The 19,913-nt window shown below is 41.1% G+C and overlaps 1 protein-coding gene across 2 annotated transcripts in view; it reads left to right on the top strand.

The window, feature by feature from the left end:
• Positions 1-19,913, top strand: part of LDAH (lipid droplet associated hydrolase) — a 98,928-nt gene that overhangs the window by 43,187 nt on the left and 35,828 nt on the right. The window lies entirely within an intron of this gene.

The following is a 19,913-nucleotide window of genomic DNA, read 5'->3' as shown; positions in this document are numbered from 1 at the left end:
GACGCTCAACCGCTGAGCCAAACTGGCCAGGGCTAAATTCATTTATTAAGTCTAGTAGATTTTTGATGGAGTCTTTAGGGTTTTCTATGTATAATATCATGTCATCTGCAAATAATGACAGTTCCACTTTCTCCTTTCCAATTTGGATCCCTTTTATTTTTTCTTCATGTCTGATTGCTGTGGCTAAGACTTCCAGTACTATCTTAAATAAGAGTGGCGAAAGTGGGCATCCTTGTCTTGTTCCTGTTCTTAAGGGAAATGCTTTTAGTTTCTGCCCATTGAGTATGATGTTGGCTGTAGGTCCTTCATATATGGCCTTTATTATGTCAAGATATGATCCTTCTATTCCCAAATTGCTGAGCGTTTTTATCAGAATGGGTGCTGGATTTTGTCAAATGCTTTTTCAGCATCTATTGATATGATCATATGATTTTTATCTTTCATTTTGTTTATGTGGTATATCACATTTATTGATTTGAGAATTTTGTACCAGCCTTGCATCCCTGGGATGAATCCCACTTGGTCATGGTGAATAATTTTGGGATGTATTGCTGGATCCGACTTGCTAGTATTTTGTTGAGGATTTTGGCATCTATGTTCATCAGGGATATTGGCCTGTAGTTTTCTTCCTTTGTGGTGTCTTTTTCTGGTTTCGGAATTAGAATTATGCTGGCCTCATAAAACGAGTTTGGAAGTCGTCCTTCTTCTTGAATTTTTTGAAATTGTTTGAGGAGAATGGGTGTTAGTTCTTCTTTGAATGTTCGGTAAAACTCCCCCATGAAGCCATCTGGGCCTGGGTTTTTGTTTGCTGGGAGAGTCTTGATTACATCTTCAATTTCCTTCATTGTTATTGGTCTGTTCAAGTTTTCTATCTCTTCCCAGTTCGGTTTTGGGAGACTGTGTTTCTAGAAATTTTCCATTTTGCTTAGATTGTCGAATTTGTTGCTGTATAATTGTTCATAATATTTGTTAAAGATCTTTGTATCTCTGTGGTGTCAGTTGTTCTCCTCTTTCATTTCTGATTTTGTGTATTTGGGTTCTCTCTCTTTGTTTCTTGGTGAGTCTAGCTAAGGCTCCATCAATCTTGTTTATCTTTTCAAAGAACCAGCTCTTTGTTTCATTGATCCTTTGAATTGTTTTTTTGGTCTCCATGTCATTTATTTCTGCTCTGATCTTTACTGTTTCCTTCATTCTACTTGCTCTGAGGTTTTGTTTGCTTTGTAGTTCTTTAAGTTGTGAGGTTAGTCTATTAGAAATTGTTCTGGTTTTTTAGGTAGGCCTGTAGTGCTATGAACCTCCCTCTCAGAACTGCTTTTGCTGCATCCCATAGATTTTGTGTTGTTGTGTGTTCATTTTCATTGGTTGCCAGGAAGTTTTTAATTTCTTCCTTGATCTCCATGGTAACCCATTCATTGTTCAATAACATGCTATTTAGCCTCCATGTTTTCAAATGTCTTTGCATGTTCTTGTTGAAGTTGATTTCTAGTTTCATGCCATTGTGATCTGAGAAGATGCTTGATATGATTTCAGTCTTCTTGAACTTGTAGAGACTTAGTTTGTGCCCTAATATGTGGTCTATCTTTGATAATGTCCCATGTGCACTTGAGAAGAATGTGAATTCTGCAGTTTTAGGGTGTAATTCTCTGTAGATATCTATTAAATTCATTTGATCTAGTGCTTCATTTAGAGTCTGTGTTTCCTTGTTAATTTTTTGTCTAGAGGATCTATCCAGTGATGTCAGCGGGGTGTTGAAGTCCCCTGCTATGATTGTGTTGCTGTCGATTTCTCTTTTGAAGTCCTCTAGAAGAATTTTAATATATGTTGGTGCTCCTATATTGGGTGCATATATATTTACCAAGGTTATATCTTCCTGTTGGATAGATCCTTTCAATATTATGCAGTGCCCTTCTTTCTCTCTAATTATGGCCTTCATTTTGAAAATCTATTTTATCAGATATGCATATTGCTACCCCAGCTTTTTTTTCCTTTCCGTTTGCTTGGAAGATTTTTTTCCATCCCTTCAATTTCACTTATGTGAGTTTTTTGTTGTGAGGTGTGTCTCTTGTAAAAAACATATATGTGAGTCATGCTTTCTTATCTAGTCAGCTACTCTGTGTCTTTTTATTGGAGCATTCAATCCACTTACATTTAAGGTGATTATTGATACGTACTTATTTATTACCATTTTTGTTTAGTGTGGTTCTATTTTTCTTCCTGTTTCTTCTACTAATTATAGCAGTCCTTTTAACATTTCTTGCAGTGCTGGTTTGGTGCTAATATATTCCCTTAGCCTTTTTTGTCTGGAAAGCTCTTTATTTGACCTTCTATTTTGAATGATAGCCTTGCTGGGTAGAGTAGTCTTGGATTCAGATCCTTGTTTTTCATGACCATGATTACTTCAGGCCATTCCCTTCTGGCCTGTAGTGTTTCTGCTGAGAAGTCAGATGATAGTCTTATGAGGGTTCCTTTGTAGGTAACTGTTGCTTATCTCTTGCTGCCTTTAGGATTCTCTTTTTGTCTTTAATTTTTGGCATTTTAATTATTATGTGTCTTGGTGGGGGCTTGTTTGGGTTCTTCTTACTTACGGCTCTCTGTGCTGCTTGAACTTAAATGCCTTCTTCCTTCACCAATTTAGGAAAGTTTTCTGTCACTATTTCTTCAAATATATTCTCTAACCCTTGCTCATTTTCTCCTTCTTCAGGGACTCCTATGATGCAAATGTTATTATATTTCCAGTTGTCCCACAGTTCTCTTAAGCTGTCTTTCTATTTAATTGTTTTTTCCTTTTGGTTTTCTGATTGTTTTGTGTGTTTTTTCTACTCTGTCTTCTAATTCACTGATCCAGTCCTCAGCTTCCTCTACTCTGCGGGTTAGTCCTTCCAATGTGCTCTTTATTTCTGCTATGTCATTCTTCATTTCTACTTGGTTGGTTTTCAGTGTTTCTATGTCTTTACTTATGGTGTTGCTGTCCTTACTCATGCTGTTGAGCTTCCTCAAGATCATGGCTCTGAACTCTACCTCTGATAACTTGCTTAACTGCTTTTTATTTATCTCATCTTCAGTAGAGTTCTCTTGTTTCATTTGGGTTTTGTGTCTTTGTTTCACCATTTTGGCTATCTCAGTGTGTTTTGGAGACTGCCAAATTTTCCCTGTGGGTATTGGTGTTCTGCTGATTGTGGCTCCTTCTACTGGATTTGGATGAGCCTGGGTGGGCCCACGTTAAACACCACTGTCAATTCGTACGGGTGGGCCCACGTTAAACACCACTGTCAATTCGTACTTTCCTGAGTAGATTTTCAAGCCCAGGAAAGGTTCAGTTATCCTCTAGCTTTTTGCCTGGAGGCTATTAGTCTCAGTTACCCAGGGCCTTGGAATGTAGCCCTGGTGTTCTGTATAGGAAGATTTCCAGAGGGTGGGACAGATGCTGGTTATTAATGAGCCTCAGTGTGCATTTCTTTGCCTCACCTGCAAGGGGCTGAATCTCTGAGGCAGGGGCTGCTGCTTTCCCCCACAGCTCTAGGAAGGAGCAAGCTGGCCGTCGTCCTTTGTGGCTGCGACTCAGCAAAAACTCTGAGCGCCCTCCAAATCCCAGGTGTTCCCACAGAGTTCCAGTCCAGTTTGCCCTCACTCTGCTGGAGCCCCAGGTGAATGGCTGTGGCCAATTCAGTGCTCTTTTCCGACCCTCTGCGCTGTGGAGCGGGCTTGGTATTTTATCCCCGAGGGCGCTGCTCACAGCTAAGACCACTGCTGTCTGTGGGCTCCCAGCCCGCCACCCTCTCATGCCTCCACAGATCCTACCAGTGTCCCTGGTCATATGGTCCTGTCCTGCTGCTTTTCTGTTGCTTTTTTCCAATGATTTCTCTTTATTTTAGTTGTAATTCTCGTTTGGTCCTGGGAGATTGTCTGTGTAGCTTCCATTCACTCTGCCGCCATTTTTTCTCTCTCAATGAGAAGTCTGGTGGAATGCAGACCAGAGCTGTATGAGCAGCTCAGTGATGGGATCCAAGAGCTACCTCTTTCTGTCTTTTTTTCTCCACCATCTTCCATTTGTTGGTTTTCTGTCGTAATGTTTGAGGACTCATGATTACAAATGGCTGCTATAGCTTCTCTAAATGAACATGTCTTAAATGAAGACTTAAAGAGTAAAATTGACAAAATTAAGTACATGGATTTGTTATTGCTCAGAGCCCTTTTGTCTTTTGTTTCTTTTGGGAACCCCCATTGGTGTTCTTATTCAAAATTTTAGAGACTCAAAGTACACCACAAGCATAGCTGAAAAGCTTGGAAAACATTACTGAAAGAGTTAAAATAGCATGTTAGATGATGTAAGTGCTGATTCAGGAGTACATCTCATCTACATTAGGGAAAAATGTAAGTTCAAATATTCCGCAGATAATGAGGTTATTGAGACTGTAGTGCTGTCGCCATTCTGATGAACCTTCGTGTCTACAGAGACATGCTTGTGAGAACAGATAACATCACTAAGTTCTGTTCAAGTCAAGGTAATCTAAAGATAGGGGGAAGAGTAAGATCATTCTTTTGTCAAAATAGCTGTTGTCAGAGTCCTCTCCCTACACTAAGTGATCAGAAACGGAAGGCAACTGAGGAAGTACCGTAGGCTTGGAGTGTTTTGAAGAGAGAGGTGGCTCCTAGCAGGGAATATCAGAAAAAGCCTGATGAAAGAGCTGGCACTTGAACAGGGAAAGGGTGGGTCAGAGTGTAGAGAACTTGGTGTTTTGGTGATGGGGGTTGCTATGTATTGTGAGCAGTGGAAACATATGAAAGAGAAGAAATGGGTTTTGTCACTGGGCATGTGAACACAGCAGTAAGTGGTCTGATTTGGATGCAGCCAAGTGTGCATGAAGGGTGCGGCGGAGTGTGAGAACCTGGGCCAGTAGAAGTTCAGGGACAAGGAAGTTTGGTCTAGGTGCTTTGGACTCGGTTTTCTACTCAGCAAGGAGCCATTGAAGGACCTGTGATGATAATAGTCCTGTATCACATAAAGTCATCTTTATTGAAAAGAAGAATGAAATGGGAAGAGAGTGTAGAATAAAAAGTGAACATCCAGGTGATAGGCAAGTTTACTAGTCCAGTGAGAAATAATGAAAACAGTATATGGGATTTGCCAAGGGGAGTTGTTAAGAGACTAAAGAAATAGGTCATAGATACATGTTATGGGAATGACTGTTGGTGGAAAGGAGACTGAAGAAGAGGAAAAGGCAGAAGGTATCATAATTTTCCAGACTATTGGCTGCAGTCCTTTAGTGGATCCTGGAAGCATCTCAGTGGGTTGCCACCAGTGGTTCAGGGAAGACTGCACCAGTTACACAGTGTCAGTGGCTTTTAACAACAACAATTTGTTTATTGCTCATGATATAAGCCTTTTGAGGGTAGGCTGCCCCCATGCAGTCTCTCCATACACTATTCCAGAACCCAGGCTGATGGGGTAACTGTTAACTGCAATATTCCAGTCTCATGGCAGAGGATAAAAAGGAAGTAGTGAACCACACCCTGCATTTTCAAACCTCTGCTTGGACAGAGCAACTTACATGACCAAGTCTGCCACCGATGAGGCTGCGAAGTATGATCCTCTTCAGAGAAGGAAAGCATGCGTTTGCAAGCAATAAAACAGCATTTGAAAATATATATATATATAATAAAATAGAGTAAACAAGAATAGAAAATATTAGAGTGTTTGGATTGTAATAAAGATGGGTATTGTGAAATGTTTGTTTCACTTTTTGTGAGTGTGTGTTGATGGCTTGATTAGAACGTAGAATTTATATCTTTCTATGGGTCAAGGTAAAACAAAATTGAATAGACTGGAATATACCACAGAAGCTAAGAAGGGAGAAAGAAAATATCAAGAAAGTTGTGGATATGTGGTAGATTAAAGATGGCCATGGATTCTTTGCCATTTCTCTCTCAAGAGGTGAAGTCTCTTTTCCTTCCCCTTTGTGCTTGGGCTGAAGATGTGTCTAGGTTTCACTAATGAGATACACTGGAAGTAATGTTCTGGTTCGTCCAAGCCCAGGCCTGCAGGGTACTGTGACCTTCTGTTTCCTCCCTCTTGGAAGCCAGCTGCCATGTAAGAAGTCCAACATAACAGGAGACACTATCATGAGTGAAGCCTCGGACCTTCCAGCCTGTCACCTCTGTTCCTAAATACAGCCAAGGGAATGACCCACATAGAGCAGAAATCCAGTTGAGCCCTGTTTGAATTCTTGACCCCACAAAATCAGAAAGAATAAACATTGTGGTTTTAAACCATAATTGGTGGTGGGGGGCGGTATGTTATGTAGCAGTAGGAAGCTGAAACAGTTGCAGAGTTGAATGTTACAAAGATTAACGAGAAAGGGAATTTAAGTCCTCTGATATCAGCAATCAGAAGGTCACTGATTATGACCTCAAAGAAAACATGTTTAGTGAAATAATGGGAGGAAGTTGCAGGTGATAAATGGGTAGTTATCCAGGAATTGGACAGTAAAGGGGAGAAGACAAAATGATAAGGAAGAAGCTGGTGAAGAAAATATTTTTGTCCTTACGTGGAAGATAATTTAACATATGCTGAGGCAAATAGCCCATGCGGAGAGAGGTGTTAGGACATTTGTTGGAGCAGGTTTCTTTCTATTTGTCTTTTAAGCACACTTGAAAACTAGGAAAATTGAATTTTTCTTTTTTTTTTTTTTTTTAATTATTATTTTTTTATTTATTTTTTTGTTACAGAAATTTTACCTTTGTACCCCATTGGCACCCCCCACCCACCCCACCCCCCTCCACCCTGTCCCCGGCTTAGTTGTCCATGTCCATTGGTCATGCATACATGCATATAAGTTCTGTGGTTTATCTCTTCCCACCCCCCCCACCCCCCATCCCCTCTTCTAAGGGATGTCAGTCTGTGCCCCACTTCCATGTGTCTGGGTCTACTGTATTCCTCAGACTGTTATGTTCATTATATTCCGTATATAAGTGAGATCATGTGGTATTTGTCCTTCTCTGCTTGGCTTCTTTCACTTAGGATAATACTTTCCAGGTCCCTCCATGTCGTCTCAAAGGATAAGAGATCTTTCTTTCTTACCGCTGCATAGTATTCCATTGTGTATATGTACCACAGCTTTTTGATCCATTCATCTACTGGTGGACCCTTGGGCTGTTTCCAGATCTTAGCTATTGTAAATAGTGCTGCTATGAACATGGGGGTACATATATTCTTCCTGATTGGTGTTTCAGGCTTCCTAGGGTATATTCCCAGCAGTGGGATCACTGGGTCAAATGGAAGTTCAATTTTTAATTTTTTGAGGTAGCACCATATTGTTTTCCATAGCGGCTGCACCAGTCTGCATTCCCACCAGCAGTGTATTAGAGTCCCCTTTTCTCCACACCCTCGCCAACACTTGTTGTTTGATGATTTGTTGATGGCGGCCATTCTGACAGGTGTGAGGTGATACCTCATTGTTGTTTTAATTTGCATCTCTCTGATGATTAGTGATGTTGAGCATTTCTTCATATGTCTCTTGGCCATTTGTATGTCCTGTTTGGAGAGGTGTCTATTCAGCTCCTCTGCCCATTTTTTAATTGGGTTCTTTGTCTTCCTTTTGTGGAGTTGTATGAGCACTCTGTATATATTGGAAATTAACCCCTTATCTGATACATCATTGGCAATGATGTTCTCCCATACAGTGGGTTGCCTTTTTATTTTGATGATTGTTTCTTTTGCTGTGCAGAAGCTTTTTAGTTTGATGTAGTCCCATGTGTTCATTTTCTCCTTTATTTCTGTTGCCTTAGGTGATGTATCAGTGAAAATTCTGCTCCGTATGATGTCCGAAATTTTGTTGCCTACATTTTCTTCTAGAATTTTTATGGATTCACGGGTCACATTTAAGTCTTTTATCCATTTTGAGTTTATTTTTGTGTATGGTGTAAGTTGATGGTCTAGTTTCATTTTTTTGCATGTAGCTGTCCAATTTTCCCAACACCATTTATTAAAGAGGCTGTCTTTACTCCACTGTATGCTCTTGCCACCTTTGTCAAATATTAATTGAGCGTATTGCCTTGGGTCCATTTCTGGGTTTTCAGTTCTGTTCCACTGGTCTATATGCCTGTTCTTGTGCCAGTACCAGGCTGTTTTGGTTACAGTCGCTTTGTAGTATAACCTGATATCTGGTATTGTGATCCCTCCAACTTTGTTCTTCTTTTTCAAGATTGCTGTGGCTATTCGGGGTCTTTTTTGGTTCCATATGAACTTTTGAAGTATTTGTTCTAGTTCTATGAAATATGTCGTTGGTATTTTGATGGGGATTGCATTGAATCTATAGATTGCTTTGGGTAGTATGGACATTTTAATTATGTTAATTCTTCCAATCCATGAACAGGGTATGTGCTTCCACTTCTTTATATCTTCCTCTATTTCTTTTTTCAATGACCTGTAGTTTTCTGCAAATAGGTCCTTTACTTCTTTGGTTAAGTTTATTCCTAGGTATCGTAATTTTTTTGGAGCGATGGTAAATGGGATTGTTTTTTCAGTTTCTCTTTCTGTGAGTTCATCATTGATGTACAAGAATGCCGTCGATTTCTTGACGTTAAATTTGTATCCTGCTACTTTGCCAAATTCATTTATTAAGTCTAATAGATTTTTGATGGAGTCTTTAGGGTTTTCTATGTACAATATCATGTCATCTGCATATATAATGCCAGTTTCACTTCCTCCTTTCCAATTTGGATCCCTTTTATTTTTTCTTCATGTCTGATTGCTGTGGCTAAGACTTCCAGTACAATGTTAAATAAGAGTGGCGAAAGTGGACATCCCTGTCTTGTTCCTGTTCTTAATGGAAATGTTTTTAGTTTCTGTCCATTGAGTATGATGTTGGCTGTAGGTCTTTCATATATGGCCTTTATTAAGTTGAGATATGATCCCTCTATTCCTACATTGCTGAGTGTTTTTATCAGAAATGGATGCTGGATTTTGTCGAATGCTTTTTCAGCATCTATTGATATGATCATGTGGTTTTTATTCTTCATTTTGTTTATGTGGTGTATCACGTTTATTGATTTGCGAATATTGTACCAGCCTTGCATCCCTTGAATGAATCCCACTTGGTCGTGGTGAATAATTTTTTTGATGTATTTCTGGATCCGATTTGCTAGTATTTTGTTCAGGATTTTGGCGTCTATGTTCACCAGGGATATTGGCCTGTAGTTTTCTTTCTTCGTAGTGTCTTTTTCTGGTTTTGGAATTAGAATTATGCTGGCCTCATAGAATGTGGTTGGAAGTCTTCCTTCTTCTTGAATTTTTTGAAATAGTTTGAGGAGAATAGGTGTTAGTTCTTTTTTGAATGTTCGGTAAAACTCCCCCGTGAAACCATCTGGGCCTGGGCTTTTGTTTGCTGGGAGAGTCTTGATTACCTCTTCAATTTCCTTAGTTGTTATTGGTCTGTTCAAGTTTTCTATCTCTTCCGGGAATAGTATTGGGAGACTGTGTGTTTCTAGAAATTTGTCCATTTCGCTGAGATTGTCGAATTTGTTGCCATATAGTTGTTCATAGTAGTTGTTAACGATCTTTTGTATTTCCGTGGTGTTGGTTGTTACTTCTCCTCTTTCATTTCTGATTTTGTGTATTTGGGTTCTCTCTCTTTGTTTCTTGGTGAGTCTAGCTAAGGGTCCATCTATCTTGTTTATCTTTTCGTAAAACCAGCTCTTTGTTTCATTGATCCTTTGAATTGTTTTTTTGGTCTCTATGTTATTTATTTCTGTTCTGATCTTTACTATTGAAAATTGAATTTTTCTTAATCTTTGACTGCATCCTTGCCAAAGTGTTTTTTATGCCTTATACTTGGTTTTTCTTTTGAGTCTAGAGACCTCAAGTAGTTTTTAAATTTGATGTGTTGTCATTACTAAGAGTTATACCCAACATTCATTTGAAATTTATAAAATATGTTAACATGTAACAAGGTCATTTAACAACCTAATTTTTCCCGTTTCACAGAAAAGGAGACTGAAGTTGCAAGGAGGTGTGTGTCTAGCCCATGGGCCACTTAGCGTAAATGGCAGAACTGGGGCTCTGTTCTGTTTCCTGACCTCCCATTCTCTGCCTTTAGGTGGAGTCGTAGTTAGGAAGGTGATGATTATAGAGGGCTAGAATAAGTTACCTTGACAAACCATCAAAACCTATTTGACCTAAACGTAGTATTTCTGCTGCTGTTTCTTTAATAGTTGAGCTCTTCAAATACATGAGGTGGGGTAGGGGATTTAGTGGGAAGCAGGGGAATGCTTTTGGGAGATATCAGAGAGAATTGGGAGGGATGCAAACATGAGCGAGCTGGAGCGGAGAAGATAAAGGGAGTTGGTGTTGAGGCGTGGGCCGAGGGCAGAACTTGAACTCAGTGGACAGTGCTCAGAACCCTAGAGTTGAGTTGGGGCTGAAAGGGAGCTAGAGTGTGAAGGGAACTGGATTCTTCTGCAAGACAGCGCATAGTAGTTCCAGTCGTGTCCACGTGGCCCGTCGGTGACCCCTGGTGTGTGAAAACCACCGGGGTTAGGCAGTCAACAGCTAACTACACACTCTGGTTTGTGAAAAGGCTCTCTATTTCAGAAAACAATAAACCCCCTGCTCTGAGGACAGTTTGTACTGAGTGTGATAAAATGCTCTTCAATCACTTATGAATTTATTTAAATATGTAGTTATGTTTAGGAGTGTGCACACATTATCTTCTCCGAACCACCCAGGAGACTGCCTTGCTGAAAACTGGACACATGGAAAGTTTCAACTTTTCAACTTCAGCCATTTTTAGTTATCTACATGCTTTTCAAAATCCTGAAATTGCATTCAAAGTGGAAAAATTGTGTGGGCTTTTTTCATCTTTTCATAACTCAGAAAACGATTTAATATATTTTTCTCAAAGTTTGCAAAAAAAATAAAAATCACCTTTGGGCTGAAACCAAGCATGGAAAATTTCACCACAAAGGGCTAATTTTTTGGAAAGCTGCAAGAAAGTGAAAACAGGGGTTTATAATAGAACATTCTTCATGCATGTTAATACTTAGTACTTTATCTAATGCATTTCATCTGAGAATTTCTGAACACTTTTCAGATTTAAACATCAAACCATTTTAATATTTGTGTATCCATGATACTGTCAGATATGGAAAATTCCCCTCCTCTCAGAGGTGCAGTATATTGGGAGTTTGTAAGATGTGTTTAAAGGGACAGGTAGGGCCAGTGAAGTGACGTGGCCGCCAGCCAGAGAAAACCGTGCTGGCCCGGGAGTGGCAGTGAGTGGACTGAAGTCGATGACACCCGGCACTCCTGCAGCTGTCCCAGCCATGGCACTCGGAGCAGCCTCGGGTCCCTCGGGAACTTGTTAGCAATGTAAATTATCGGGCTCCACTCCGGCGGCTGGGAACACCGGTCAGTGTCTTAAAGTGCTGCTGGCGACTCTGGTGGATGCTCAGGTTTGAGACCCACCAGCCTGGGCTCTCCTGAAGCTCGGAACATGGGACGTATTGAGATCAACGGACAGTTCAGTCTGTCCTGATCCTTCCAGAACGAGCCAGTTCTGTCTTGTATCATCCCTTGGAAGGAGGAGGATACCAATCAAGTCCTCTATAGGCGGGTTTTTTGTTTTTTCTTCCATATTTCATGTTTTCTAGCTCTTTCTGCCTTCGACCTTCTCCCCAAGCACAGCGACCCCTCAAACAAAGGTGCCGATACCCGCTTGTTCAGGGAAACAGCACTACAAAGATGTATTCTCTCATATCTTTGTGTTATCACGGTGAAACCTGAATGGGACCATATATTTCATTTTCATTTCTTTGAAGTCTTAAGTTCCCAGATCTAAGTGGCAAGATAGCAGAGGTGTGTCGGCAGAAGCCCGTGTAAGCCGGGCTTTGTGCGCAAGCTCTCAGCTTCGTCTTGCGGCGGCCTCCAGCATTCCAGCGGACACGCTGTCTAGCCAGTGTGTCGTGAGGCACCGACGTAGTGGTGTGTGTGGCATTGTAACAGATTTTGAGAATTTCTTCTCATGATGGAAGTGATCATTCTTTTGTACGTGAGCCTTTAACTAATGGCTGGTACCCTGGATTGACGTGAGGATGGGGAACCCAGGCGGAGCCTAGGAGAGATGTTGAAGCCATTTAAAGGTGTATTCAGTCTCAGCCCATCCTGGTGAAGCATAAACACATCTATCTAAGCTAAGATGGAAAGGAAAAAGACACCTTTTTTAATTAACCGTTTAATATTTTTATTAAGAAAAATTTCAAACAAAAAAATAACAATAATTGTATACCCATTATCCAGATTAATATAGCTTCTAATATTTTTTTGTCGTCACCTCATTTTTTTCTTGAAGACTTTCAGGTAACAATATTTCATGCTTAAATACTTCATATGCATCTGGCTCAGTGGTTGAGCATAAACCCATGCACTAAGAGGTCTCTGGGCACGTGCCCAGGTTGTGGGCCAAATCCCCAGCGTGGGGCATGCAGGAGGCGGCCAGTCGATGTTCTCTCTCATCAATGTTTCTATCTCTCTCTCTCCCTCTCTCTTCCTCTCTCTCTCTCTCTCTCAAATCAATAAAGAAAAAAAATTAAAATAAATAAATAAAATGAGCCTTTTCTCACATAACCAGCATGCCGTTATCACAGCTGACAAGATCGATGGCAGTGCTTTGACATCATCTGGTGTGGCCCATATAGATGCCTTGTCTCCAGTGTGTCTTTTTACAGTTGGTTTGTAAGATCTTTCTTTAAATTAAAGGGTTTTCTTTCTGATTATAAAAGTTAATGTATTTGTAAAATTTCAAAAAGTAAATGTGCCTTTGAAGATTTGGTGTAGTATTCAGAGAAACTTAACATACTAAATGTAACACAGATTGCTTTTATAACTCAACAAGTAGCTTCTTAAAACAGAATGTGAAATTGTGTAGAGAATGGTATTTGTTATAGAAGAACGTGGTGTGAGCTTTCATGATTTTATATAGGTCATTTTAAAACCTGTCCCTTGGGTTTCCATGTTTAGACCAGAGAAAATAATGCAGCATCCCCCTCAGTATTGTTTTTATTTAATAAGAAAGGGGTGAAAATTTAAGCTGCTTTTGTACTGTTATTTATTAAAATTAAAAATTTATTTTAAGACCAACCAGTGTGACTTAGTGAATTGAGCATCTTCCCATGGACTGAGAGGTCCTGATTCGATTCCCGGTCAGGGCACATGCCCGGGTTGTGGGTTTGATCAATCCCCAGTAGGGGGCATGCAGAAGGCAGCTGATTAATGTTTCTGTCTCGCATTGATGTTTCTCTCTCTCTCTCCCTTTCTCTCTCTCTAAAAAATCAATAAAGTATATTTTAAAATCTTATTTAAGATACCTAATTCTCTTATAGATACTTAAAGTAATTGAAAATTAAATTATTAGCTGATTTCCTATGATTATTACTTATTATATTACTATAATTAAAATTTATGGACCTTATTTAATCCTTTCAACAACTCTGAGGGGGCTGTTACTATTCCCACAGTATGTTAGGAAACTGTGACCTAGAAAGTACAAAAGTAACCTGCTCAGGGTTAGACAGCTAGTCAGGTGTTTGTGCTAGGATTTGAACCCATGTGTGTTTAACTCCAGAGTCCATATTCTTAGCCACTAGTCTAACATGAACTTACTAGAACAGCTTCTTTGATTAAGGTGCAGAGAACATGAAAAGGTGATTCACTGAAGAACTATCTAATAAAATCTATCAGAAAATATGTAGGCAGCACAATGTGTGAGATAGTACTTAATAAATTAGTGTATGGTAGTACTTAATGTCTGTTTATTAAGTGTAGTCGTACTTACTAATGTTTAATGAATGTCCCTCAACAGTTATCAAAATGAACTGTCACTATTACAGTATTTAAAAGTTCAGTGTTGTGTATGTATATTTCTGTAGACAGTCTGAACAGATAATCACCAGGTGATGTATTAGATCCTGCCCCCCTCCCAAAGTAATGTGGGTTGTTGGTAGGCACGCCTTCTGATTGTTACGTGAGTGTGGTAACAAAATCAGAGGTTGGGATTAACATCATCATTCATCTCGCCACTGGACCAAAGCAGACCTTATTCAAAATACAGGCACATTCACATCTCATCAGAGCGTGGGGTTCAGAGTGGTGAGGACTTTAAGAGGCTCTGGGGTGTGAGTAGGTGGCCCATGGTGAGGCAGAAGTGTTGTCTTTTTGAATACCCTAGCAGCAGGATGGATACAGGTCTGGAAAACATAGCTTGTACCTTGCTACCTGTTATGCGAGTGAACTAGGTGTTCACAGAGTCTCATGAACAGAGCATAGCAGAGGAGAGATAACATGGAAGAGAGTGGAAACAGGTGAAAACATTCTGTGAAATTGTTATTTGGTGGCTGTTGTTTATTCCAGTGAGAAGATTCTTTTTAGGTCTATCAGTTAGTAGAGATGAGAACTATAAATGTGATTTTTTTTTTTTTTTTATCACATGAGGATATTTTTTTATTGCTTTTTAAATAGAGTGGGAGGAGAGGAGAGAGAGACACATCGATTTCCCGCCCCTGTACGACCCCCACCAGGGCCGAGGTTCACACCTGCAACCCAGGTGTGTGCCCTTGACGGGAAATCAAACCCCCGACCCTTCGGTCCACAGGCCGATGCTCTAACGGCTGAGCCAAACTGGCCAAGGCCATGAATGTGATCTTTAAGGACAGGAAAGGCTCTCTAATATGGTTACCTAGTGTGTATGAGGCTGTTTAACCCTCCTTTCTTGCTTGGGTGGAAAATCTGTGAACAATATGCAATGTAGGCCACAAAAAAATTCCCTGAAGTGGAAAAAGCCTCGCAGGCACTAAATGAAAGATGCTTCACAATAATAAAATGTGGTCGCTTTGAGATCTTGCACTCCAAGCCAGTTCAGACTGATTGGGTTTGGTTGGGGGGAACCAGATTATCAGGTATCAGAGAGGTGTATTGAAGAATGGATCAAGACTGAAGCCAGCATCATTTCTGGCAGCTTGTCCCTGGGAAACTGGACAGTAAATCACTTCCCAGTATCAGCCCCACAAAGACCAGAGGGAGTACAGGCCAGTGAAGTCTGTCGACAAGTTCAGAAGCTCCATCTCAACAATCTTATCTCCTCACCAGTATAGTTATGGGAGCTTCTGTAGTAAGTAAACCAAGTCGGGTGATGGAGATTGTGCCTTTTCCTCTCTCATAACCTCCCACCCTCACACACACTAGGAGTTCCTTGTGCCCCATTGCAGAGGAGAAAGGCTCTGAGGGCTTCAGTAATATTATATGAATGTTGATTTCATAAAAACTTAGGGACAGATTCCGATTTCTCGGTGCCAGGGAATTCTCAAGATCCTCTGAGGGAGCCAGACTCAGTGTCTCCTTCGGTCACAGTCCCTGTGCCTGCCCTAGACATACCTCAGTATTCTTACTTCTTGTTGTCCACTTTCTGCTTTTTTCTACCACCACCGAACAGATGTCTCTGTCCATCTTTAAAATCCGTGATCTCAAAAGCAAACTTCTACATGAACTCTTTCCCAGTTCTTCCCATTTTTACGATCCTTCCTTTGTAGCCCCTTTTCTCATAATTCTTACATATTCCACTTCTATTGTAGGCATTGATTAGATTTAGATTTTCCTATTAGATTTTCAAGGTTTTGTTTCTTAAATTGAGGTATAACTTACAACAACTCTTTTTTTCTCTCCCTGCTTCAATGTAGATTTTCTTCTGACCTATTTTCTAGTTCACACATTCTCATGTCAGCTATGTCCGAACTGCTTTTAAACCCGTCTGTTACATTCTCAATTTCAGTTACTCATTTTTTGCTTATAGAATTTTCATTTTGTTATTTTTATAGTTAGCAGTTTCTGAAATTCTACATCTTGTCACTTAATTTGATTATATTAATCACAGTTATTTTAAATTTATGTCTGACTTTATTCTCCTTTGTACTGTCAGTAGTTTTTTAAGAGTATAATTACTTTTATCTCTAAAATATAAAAATTCAGAGATGACTTGTTTGAAATAAAAATAAATAAAGATTGTGTCTGATCATTCTAGTATCTGTCTGAGTCTCAGGGAGTTGCATTTCTTTTCTGTGTTTTTCCTTCTTTGTTTCTGGACATGATGCTTTGTCCCTCAGTAAGTGATTGTATTAGTCGGGGTTCTCCAGAGAAACAGAACCAACAGGATGTGTGTACATATACAGAAAAGAATGATCTAGAAGGAAGTGGCTGACACTTATGGAAGCTGACGGGTGCCAAGCTCTAGTCAGAAAACTAGAGACCCCAAGCACTGGCGGTGTAAGTTCTGGTCCGAAAGCAGGTGAGCTGCAGGCCCAGGAAGAGCTGATGTTTCGGTCTGAGTCCACAGGCAGGAACAGTGTTCCAGATCAGAGGCAGTCTGCAGAGGGAATTCTCTCTGATGTGGCCTTCCTGTTGTGTGCAGGCCTTCAACTGATTGGATGAGCCCTGACACTGGGGAGGGCACTCTGCTCTACACGGCCTCTTGATTCAGAGGTTAGTCTCATCCAAAACACCCTTGCAGGCACCTCAGAATGTTTGACCAATGTCTGGCTACCTCATGGCTTGTCAAATTGACACAGAAAATTGGCCATCATGGTTTGTTAGGTTTTTTGTTTTTTGTTGTTGTTTTTTTATTGAATGCCTATCATTATATACAAAACAATTGTTAAGGTAATAGGCTCCTATTTTCCTCCAGGAAGGACTTACTTTTGCTTTTGACCAGCAGTTATAGTAAAGACCAGTGACTTGAAGGCCACCAGGAACTGGGCGAAATCAGAGCTACCTCTGTGAGGACTGGTCTGTTTCCAGTTCATTGCTGTTTCTAGGGGATAGCCCTTCAGTAGGTCCCACTGAGAGCCTAGGGGGCTTCCTTTTTAATGGGCACAAACACCCAAATGGTAACACTTGAGCCAAAGAACATTTCTAGAAATGGTTCAGCTTCTCGCTTTTTTCTCTATTCTCGCAAATTGGTCAAGAACGAAGAAGAGCTATTTCAGCACACCTCTCAGAGTCCCACGTTTCTCTAGCATTTTGGCCTTTCAAAGCACCTCTGCCTTTGATGCTTCCAAAGGCTCTTTAAAAAAATACTTTCCCAGCCTTTTCTGGTGTTCTTGGCGGGCAGACTGCTCTGCCGTGAGCCAGTCTGCTGTCCCCACTCCGCAGCCTCACCGTTCCCAGCGGTGTTCCCAGCGTGTTCCCAGCGGTGTCGCCGCGCTTCAGGTCCTTCGAGCTTTGCCCTTGAGAAGTCGGCCATTCGCATTCTTTCTGTGGCCTGTGTTTCCTCTGGACAGTTTGAAATCTTGATCCCCATTATTATGTTTTACGATGATATTTTTGGGACTGTTTATTTTTTTTAGTCTGGAAACTGGCATGCTAACATACTGAAAACTTCTCTTGTATTTTTTCTCTCTGTTTTCTCGTTTCATGCGTTAAGCCTCCAGAAATGATTCTCTTCATTTATTTTAGTTTCCATTGTCCATCTCTGTTTGTTTTTCTTTTTCTTTTTTTAGTTGTATATGATGAGAAATATGGGGTGTTTTCCCAAGTTCATCTTGCAATTCATCTAATTGAACTTTGGATTTCAGCCTTCATGCAAATAATTTCTGAGATAATTTCTTACTTTTGCTCCCTTTTTGTGGTATCCTTTATACCATTTCGTGGCTCACACTTTGAGGACAGCAGATTTGGGGAGTTTTGTTGAACTCTTGCATTGTCTCTAGTCATCTGGATCCCTTTTTTCATGTTTTGTTTGTGTTGATCTGACTACTGTAATGGAAGCTTTCCTCCAGGGCCTGACATTCCTGTCATCTCTTTATATTGAGCAGGAAACGTGGGAGTGAGCCTGGTCAGCTTCACTATAGGGTGCGTGGGCAGGTGTCCTGATGTGCTGGGGTGTTCCCGATGTCATTCTCAGGGTGTTTTCTCTGGAGTTATTCAGTTTCTCAAGAAAAAAAACAACTCAGTGTCTCCTGCCTGAGGGCAGCATCATCAAAGCAGCAGCGCAAGAGGCTGGGTCGCATGAGGGAGTCAGTACCCAGTGCTTGGGCTCTCGCGTGTCCCATGGGAGGGAGTCAGTACCCAGTGCTTGGGCTCTCGCGTGTCCCATGGGAGGGAGTCAGTACCCAGTGCTTGGGCTCTCGCGTGTCCCATGGGAGGGAGCCAGTACCCAGTGCTTGGGCTCTCGCGTGTCCCATGGGAGGGAGTCAGATCCAGTGCTTGGGCTCTCGCGTGTCCCATGGGAGGGAGTCAGATCCAGTGCTTGGGCTCTCGCGTGTCCCATGGGAGGGAGTCAGATCCAGTGCTTGGGCTCTCGCGTGTCCCATGGGAGGGAGTCAGTACCCAGTGCTTGGGCTCTCGCGTGTCCCATGGGAGGGAGTCAGTACCCAGTGCTTGGGCTCTCACGTGTCCCATGGCCGCCCTTCTCCCTGCCTCTCTCCAGGCCCGGTGAGCCCCGCTCACAAACCTCTCTCCAGCTTTTACCCAGCATAACCTTCCAACCCTGAGCTGGGCTGGGTCACTTGGAGGTGTCGGATGAGACCGGCGCCCTGGGGACTCGAGCCCGCAGCCGGACTTTCAGTCCGCCCTCTGTGGGCTGTGCCCATCCAGCACCTGTGATGGACTTAAAGGCACAAAAGAAGCTGTGCCCTGTCAGAGCTCAGGCTGCTAAGGATGGTCACAAATATAGAAAGATGTTCAAAGGTGATACCACCTCGGTAAAAAGAGTGGAAGCAAGACAGGAATTAGAAATGCCATGGCTGGGGGACAGAGGGCAGTGGTGGACTGCACTTTACTTTTTAACCTTTTATTTGGAAATAATTTCAAACCTACAGAAGAGTTGCAAGAATACGAATAGTACATAGACACCATATATACTTAACCCAGGTTCTATTGTTAATACTTAACCTCACTTGCTCCGCCTCTGCCCCACCCTATGGGTCTCTATCTCTCCCTCCCTCCCTCCTTCCCTCCCTCTCATACACACACACAAGGAGGAAGGGAGGGAGAGCAAATGTATACACAGTTGGCCTTCATCTGTGGGTTCCACATTCATGGATTCAACCAACAGCAGATCAAAAATATTCCAGAGGTTGATCCCTAAACAGAACAGTATAACAAGTATTTGCATGGCATTTACATTGTATTAGGTATAAGTAATCTAGAGATAATTTAATGTATATAGGAGGATGTACATAGGTTATATGCAAAAACACTATATAAGGGACTTGAGCATCTGTGGATTTTTATATGTGGGGGTTAGGGTTAAGGGTAAAGTTAAGTGTATTGAATGAGATAACGTGTGTAAGGCGTATTAGTGTAATTCCTAGAAGATAGTAAGCTGTCACTACTGCTGTTATTCTAAGCACTTCTCTACTGTGGGGCATTTTCCTGTCTTACTCATGGATGAAATTGTTCAGACAGAATATAAGATCTCAAAAAGCAAGCTCTTGACCATTAAAATAGAATTGTATTTACAGTTTATAAACTGCATTCATATGATTAAATAAGCTAAGAGTCTTATCCTAACAAGAGGAAAACATGTCCTTATGGGGAGAAGAAATAAACTAAACTAGGATTACTTCTAGGTCTGTGCTTTGACTACTAACAACTGTTTCTTTGAAGACGGTCTAGTTTATAGTGCACATTCTCTAATATGTCTTCACAGTGTTAGCAATCATATAAAAGGAAAAACTGTGTGCTTTGTTTTCTTGTTTCCAACTTGTGCAGTGGGGAGTAACCCAGCCGTTCTGCAGCAAGTGGGCTCAGCTAATCCACATAGGGAAGGTTGCAGCAATGCTGTGCTTTTGAAGATGCCGAAGCACTGTTTATCATGGCTTTGAAACACAGGCATCATTGCTGTGCCCCAGACAAAATGGATGCACGTGTA

The sequence above is a fragment of the Molossus molossus genome, unplaced genomic scaffold (genome assembly GCF_014108415.1).
Source record: "Molossus molossus isolate mMolMol1 unplaced genomic scaffold, mMolMol1.p scaffold_m16_p_15, whole genome shotgun sequence".
Classification (NCBI taxonomy): Eukaryota; Metazoa; Chordata; class Mammalia; order Chiroptera; family Molossidae; genus Molossus; species Molossus molossus.
This window is presented reverse-complemented; position numbering and strand designations above follow the sequence as displayed.